Below are 7476 nucleotides of genomic sequence, written 5' to 3'. Positions count from 1 at the left end.
TCCTAGCACTTTGGGAGGCCGAGATGGGCGGATCACGAGGTCAGGAGATCGAGACCATCCTGGCTAACACGGTGAAATCCCATCTCTACTAAAAAAATACAAAAAACTAGCCAGGCGTGGTGGCGGGCACCTGTAGTCCCAGCTACTCGGGAGGCTGAGGCAGGAGAATGGTGTAAACCCGGGAGGCGGAGCTGGCAGTGAGCTGAGATCCGGCCACTGCACTCCAGCCTGGGTGACAGAGTGAGACTCCGTCTCAAAAAAAAAAAAAAAAGTTGCCATCCAGATGCTTAAATATAGGACTGTCCAACAGAAATGCAATGTAAGCCAGGTAAATAAAAGTAAACAAACAGATAAAATCAACTTAACAGTATATTTAACCCAATATAGCCAAAATATTGTTTCAACGTATAATCAATGCAAAAAATATTTTACATTCTTTTTCTACCCATGTCTTTAAAATCCAGTGTATTTTACATTTAAAGCCCCACTCATTTGGACAATAAAATTTCATTGAAAATACTTTATCTGTATTTAGGTATCATAAAATTTGCAATTGGAAAGTTAGATTCAAATACCCAAGTTGTTCCAAACACGGTGAGTTTTCTAATCATCAAGTACCCATTTTAAAATGAAAATGGAAATTAAAAAATAAAACCTCTCCTCCCTAGGGTTACTTTGGCCATCCATTTATAAAGAATGTGTACAGATTTTGACCTTATTTCACATTTAGAAGGTACTTATATTCCCTATTTCCTTCCTGATTGGTCCCTAATTCCTTTATTCTATCTAGCTTCCCTTTCTTTCCAAGACATGCCTGCTCATTTGGTTCACCTAGAGTTCTCCTTGAGTTCACTGCACTGTGCCAGATCTGGATAAGATTAGTTTAGGCCTGGGCTAGGCATGGTGGCTCACACCTGTAATCCCAGCACTTTGGGAGGCCGAGGTGGACAGATCGCTTGAACTCAGGAGTTCAAGACCAGCCTGGGCAACATGACGAAACCCTGTCTCTATGAAGAATTAAAAAAAAAATTAGCCAGGCGTGGTGGTGCACACTTGTAGTCCTAGCTCCGAGATCACCTGAGCTCCGGGAGGTCCAGACTGCATTGAGCCATGATCATGCCACTGCACTCCAGCCTGGGCAACAGAGTGAGACTGTCTTAAAAAAAAAAGAAAGAAAGAAAGATCGGGGTATAGCTCTCTCTTGAATCTCTATTTCAGTATATTACCCAATCCCTGCTCCCCTCTATTTGAATCATGGACAGCCCTCCGTAATCTTTCTGAATACTTTATATCTTCAGAGTGTTCTTACATTATCTAGATTGATCTTTGCTACTGTATAAGTAAGTAGATCTGGCATTAATCCTATTTTATAGATAAAGAAATATCCACCAGGAGGTTTATATATTTGCCCAAATTACATAGTTACAAAGTTGAGTTAGAACTCGTATTTTTAAACTTCTATTCTCTAGCCTTTTCCACTACATTATGACACAAGACCCTGCAGAAAGTCTTCCAGAAAATATCAGACCATCACTTACTTGTCCCATCCAATCTTATATCGAATTATACGCACCCTTAAAAAGTTATTTGGAGTTTTAAAAAACTCTGTTAGCTCAAATTACCTGAAATAAACTCCTGGCTTGTTCCTCTAATGTTCATAAAAAATTGATTGAAAATATTCATTTTAAAAAGTTCTTGAATTTATTTAAATTACTGTCTTGCAATGAGTTGGCCAGGAGGACCGCATTTCCTTGTTAATATATATGTAGACCCATGAAATAAATGGGAAAAGTGTGATTACAATGGCAATAGCCAATTGAATTCTTCCACCAACTGGATTCCTATAAAGACACAAAAATTATTGTAAATAAAAGTCCAATAAAAATTATGGATTGCTTTGGAAACAAGTATAAAGACTGAATTGATAAAACACATAATTACATTTTAGTATATTCTCATCTCAGGTGTTTTACTGAAATATAACTCATTGATTTATAGAAATTAATTATATATATGCTAAATATAAATCCTTGTTTATATGTGTTACAAATACCTTGTCCCACTTGATGTCTTTTGAGGAAGTCAGAGATTAATTTGACAGTCTTAAAGTTGGTCTTTTCCTAATGATTTTTGTGTTCTGTTTAAGAATTTCCCTCACCAAAGTCTTGAAGGTATATTCTCTAGAAGTTTTATTGTTTTTTAATCACATATTTATTAAAGACATTTATAGTTTGTTAAAAAATACTGCCCTGATATACACAAAATTTTCTTGATAATGGTAATTAAAAATTACCCCCACCCCACCATGTCCACACCAATATTCAATTTAGATTGGTTTAATCTTGAAGTGTAATCCAGTAAGACGGAAGACCAAACACTTCAGGTCCTGGGCAAGATAATAAAATACTCATAAGCCCTCCAGATCCTTGGACTGATTGACATCAATAAGGGAACCAATTTTTGATGTTGTAAAAGAAATGTGTTCATCTCCAATAATGATTTCAAGCTCCTGCCGGCCCACTTGGTTGGGAGGAGGCCATAACGTATCATCCTCTTTGATAATTTCCCTGTCATAAATTATACTCTTCAGTTCCTCCATCACGCTTTTATGTACATAAGCCTCTTTTCTGATCATGACGTCATTCTTACAATTGCTGTTGTTGCCTTATCTTAATTTCCCGTCTGGTCAGAACTCAAACTCCAGAAACTCGTGGCTGAACTTGCCCTTGTGCCCCATGTAGCAATGTAGATAAAAGTCACTCTGGATGGCTTGCAAAAGACAACTGAGATCGAACTTCTAAGAGAAAGCCGCACCTCTGCGGTCTGTACCCGACACTCTGTTTTGCTTTTTTATAATAGATCTATGATCCCCTTGGAATTGATTTTTATGAAAGTTGTGAAGTAGGGGTTGTTTCACTCTTTTCCAAATGGATATAGAATTTATCCAAGCCTATTTATTGATAAGACTGCCTTCTTAGATACCTTGAAGTACCATCTTTGTCATAAGTCTAAACTCTACATATGTATAGATCCGTTTCTAAATTCTACTGTTCTATCATTTTATTTATTCATCCTTTTGTCATTATATGTTTAGCCCTCCAATTATTTACGTCTTCTTCAATTTCTCCCATAATGTGTTGTAGTTTTATGTGTAGAGATTTTGCATATCTCTGTTAGATTTATTCCTAGGGAGTTGATTTTCTGAATGTTTTTATAAATGTTAACTTTTTGTTTTATCGCTTTCTGTTACTTGCTGAAAGAAATGCAGTTAATTCTTGTATCCTGATCCAGTGATCATATAAAACTCACTTATTCTAGTAATTTCTTAGATTCTTTTTTATTTTCTACACATGTATTCATATCACCTACAAATCATGAGAATTTTATTTCTTCTTGTCCAATCCTCGGGCATTTTATTTCTTTCTCTTGCCTTATTTTACTGGCTGGGACAATGGCTAGCATGGCATTGAGTACAAGTGGCCATATGGCCAACCTCATCTCATTTGTGATCTCAGAGGGAAAGTTTTCAACTGTTCACCATGAAGTCTCAGGCTTCAGTGTGGATCTCTTCTATCAGGCTACGTTCCCTCCTACGCCCATTTTCTGAGAGCTTTTAACTTGAATGGATGCTGAATTTTATGAAATGCTATTTCTGTATGAATCTAGAAGATAGTTTATTTTCTTTTTTCATTCCATTAATGTGGTGGAAAACATTGGTTGGTTTTTTTAAATGTGAAACTAACTTTGCATTCCTAGAATAAATTCAACTTGGTGGTTGGGTTATATATTGCAGGATTTGATTTGCTAATGTGTTGTTTAGTTTTCCATCTGTGCTCATGAGTGAGGCTGCCATGTAATTTCATTTTTTTGTCATGTTCTTGTCAAGTTTAGGTTACCTGTCCTCATAAAATTAGTTGGAAAGTGTTTCTTCTTTTTCTGTTCTCTGGAAGTATTTATTGAAAGTTGGTATTATTTTTTTCCTTAAATATTAGGTAGACTTCTTCAGTTATGCCATCTAGGTCTAGAGTTTTCCTTTAGGAAAAATTTAAATTATGAACTCCATTTTTTTTTTTTTTTTGAGACGGAGTTTCGTTCTTGTCACCCAGGCTGGAGTGCAATGGTGCAATGTTGGCTCACTGCAACCTCCACCTCCTGGGTTCAAGCGATTCTCCTGCTTCAGCCTCCCGAGTAGCTAGGATTACAGGCGCCTGCCACCACGCCCAACTAATTTTTTGTATTTTTAGTAGAGATGGGGTTTCACGGTGTTAGCCAGGATGGTCTCGATCTCCTGACCTCATGATCCGCCCACCTCAGCCTCCCAAAGTGCTGGGATTACAGGCGTGAGCCACCACACCCAGCCCTATGAACTCAATTTCTTTAATAGTTATGGGACTGTTCTGAGTATTTCTTCTTGTGTAAATGTTGGTAAACTGTATTTTTTCAAGAAATTTGTCTATATTTTCAAATTTATTGGTGTAAAGTTCTTCATAATATCCACGTATGATTTTTACAATACTTATTAGATATACAGTTGTATTCTCTTTTTTATTCCTGATATTTGTTATTTGTATTTCCTCATGCTCTTTTTTCCTTTATGTCTTGTCAAGGCTTATCAATGTTATAAATCATTTTAGAGAATCAATATTTGACCTTGTTAATTCTCTATTTTTATGTTGATTTACTTATTTCATTGACTTCTGCTTTTATGTTTATTGTCTTCTTGTTTCTTTGGGGTTTAACTTGCTGTTCTTTTCCTAACTTCTTGAAATGAAAACTTCCTAACTTGCTGGAAGCTTAAAAAAAAAATGTACTTATGGCTGTATGTTGTTTCCCTCTAAGCAAGATTTTTAGCTGCATTGCATACATTTTGATACGTAGTATTTACCTTATTCAGTTCAAAATATTTTCTAATTTCCGTTGTGATTTCTTCTTTGACCCAAGTGTTATTTGAAAGTGTATTTCCTAACTTCCAAATATACAGGAATTGCCTAATTATCTTTTTGTTAATGATTTCTAGTTTAATTGCACTGTGGTCAAATAACATACTCTCGAGGATTTCAGTCCTTTGAAATTTGTTGGTACTTATTTCACGGCCAAACATACAGTCTTTTTGTAAAATACTGAATGTGCACTTGAAAAGAATGTGTATCCTGCCATTCTTGGTTTATTGTGTGGTTAAAATCTTTTATATCGTTATTTTTCTTTTTTGTGTTTGTTTGTTAGTAACTGAGAGAAGTGTGTTAGTCTCCCAAGATCATTGTGGCTTTTTCCATTTTTCCTCTTAGTTCTGTCATTTTTTGTTGTATTTATTTGGTGGCTATGTTATTAGGTCCACGGAAATTTAGCACTGTTATATCTGCTTGATGAACTGAACTTTTTGTCACTGAAAAGTGTCTTCCTTCGGCATCTTAAATCTACTTTCTAACAAGTGGTGTTGAGATAACCAGGTAGCCACACAGAAAAATATAAAATTAGACCTGTTCTTCATACCATTACACCAGGATAAATTCTAAACAGATCAAATGTTTAAAAGTATAAATGAAACCATGCAGGTATTAGAAGAAAACTTAGGTAAGTTACTTTACAACCCGAGAGACAGAAGGTTTTCCTAACTATGACTCCAAATCCAGCAGCAATAAGGAAAAGGACCGATAAATACAATTACATGAAAAAAACAACAACAAAAGACATTTTCATGGCAAAGTATACTTTGCATAAGCAAAGTTAAAGGAAAATAACAAACTACAAAGAAATATTTTCAGCTTACATCACAGATAGAGCTTCTAAAAATAGAGAAGACCAGCAACCTTAGAATCAGGTTAAACCTACATTGCTCAGAGGTATACCAAGATTTTTATAGAAAAATATAAATGGCTCTTAACCGTATGAAAATGTGTTCACTTTTGCTCTTAATAAGAGAAATGCAAGGTAAAACTACCCCTTTCTCAACTATCCAATTAGTAAAAATTCAAGATTTTGATAATGTAGTCTGTTGGCAAGGCTATGGGGAAACGGACACTGTTAGCCATGGCTGGTGGAGATGCAAAATGGAAGAGCCGTCTGGAGGGGAATTTGGGAGTGCGTAGAAATATCAACTATGCAATTACACTTTGACCCAGCACCTCTCACTTCCAGGAATGCATCTCAAAGACACGCTGGTAAAAATATGTTAGATATATGCATATGGCTATTAATTGCAGCACTATTTTTAATAGCAAAAGCCTGGGTACTATCTAAATAGTAGAGGACTGGTTGATTAAGCTATGGAGCCATCAGCAGAGTAAGAAAAGTTTTTCTGTACTATAGAATGATCTCCAGGATGTAGGAACTGGTAAAGCAAGTGGAATACAACTGTGTACAATACACTGCCAGTTACCTAAGATAAGCAGGAATACAACTAAGTCACACATGTGCTCCACTGAGAAATCGTGGAAGGATAAACTATAAAACTGAAAAAAGTTTCCCCCATAGGGAAAGGGAAGACATAGGGTCAGGGGGATGGAGAAGCTAGATTTCTTTTAATATATCTTATTTTATAGATTCAACTTTTGAGCCATGTAGATATTTTACATAATTATAAAATAATATCAATATATTTTCAATACAATTAGCCCTAGAAATAAATGAACCTAACTGTGTATTCACTTGGTGGCATTAGCATACAGAACAACTACACCCAGTAATTTGAGTGTACATCCCTTAGTAGGTTATACCTTATAACAAAAACAAACAAAAGAACCTGTTTTTGGTAGTCATATTATTATTTTGAGTTTGCGTTTGTATTGCAGAATAAATCAAATGGGTGATTATATTGAGGTCATTGAGACTAGAGGTTTTGCCATGATTAAAAGGAGATACAGATATAAAATGTCCAATAAGGTTAATGAGAACTGGTATTTCTGAATTTTAGTAGTTAGGATCAACTCATATTTTAAGTGTATATGTGTACATGTATATATGTATCTATGTATGCATATACATTTATGACACATATATATAAATTCATAAACATTGCAAACACTGTTGATTCCAGGTCTGTGGCCCAAAACATGATCCTGGGTATAACATGCGCCTGGAACATCTTGTCATACCAGAAAGCAAGGAAGCTATCAAAGGTTTACTAGGGTCATGTCAGAATTCAGGAGCAAACCTGAATAAGTGCCACTGGTCAAAGATGGGACAGTCTGAGCATCAATAAAGACAATAACTGTCATGGACTGAAACACATCACATATGTTTAAATCAGGTGGGCGTGGTGGCTCATGCCTGTAATCCCAGAACTTTGGGAGACCAAGGTGGGCAGATCGCCTGAGGTCAGGAGTTTGAGATCAGGCTGGCCAACATGATGAAACCCCGTCTCTATTAAAAATACAAAAATTAGCTGGGCATGGTGGTGCATGCCTGTAATCCCAGCTACTTGGGAGACTGAGGCAGGAGAATTGCTTGAACTCAGGAAGCAGCGGTTGCAATGAGCCG

The 7476-nt window shown here is 36.0% G+C and overlaps 1 pseudogene; it reads right to left on the bottom strand.

Moving 5' to 3' along the window:
• Window positions 1–1958: 1958 nt before the first annotated feature.
• LOC105505454 overlaps window positions 1959–7476 on the bottom strand; it is an 8655-nt pseudogene continuing 3137 nt past the window's right edge.

This window comes from Colobus angolensis, unplaced genomic scaffold, assembly GCF_000951035.1.
Source record: "Colobus angolensis palliatus isolate OR3802 unplaced genomic scaffold, Cang.pa_1.0 Scaffold125, whole genome shotgun sequence".
In the NCBI taxonomy this organism is placed as follows: domain Eukaryota; kingdom Metazoa; phylum Chordata; class Mammalia; order Primates; family Cercopithecidae; genus Colobus; species Colobus angolensis.
The sequence above is the reverse complement of the archived record's forward strand: the minus strand, read 5'-3'. Positions and strand labels throughout refer to the sequence as shown.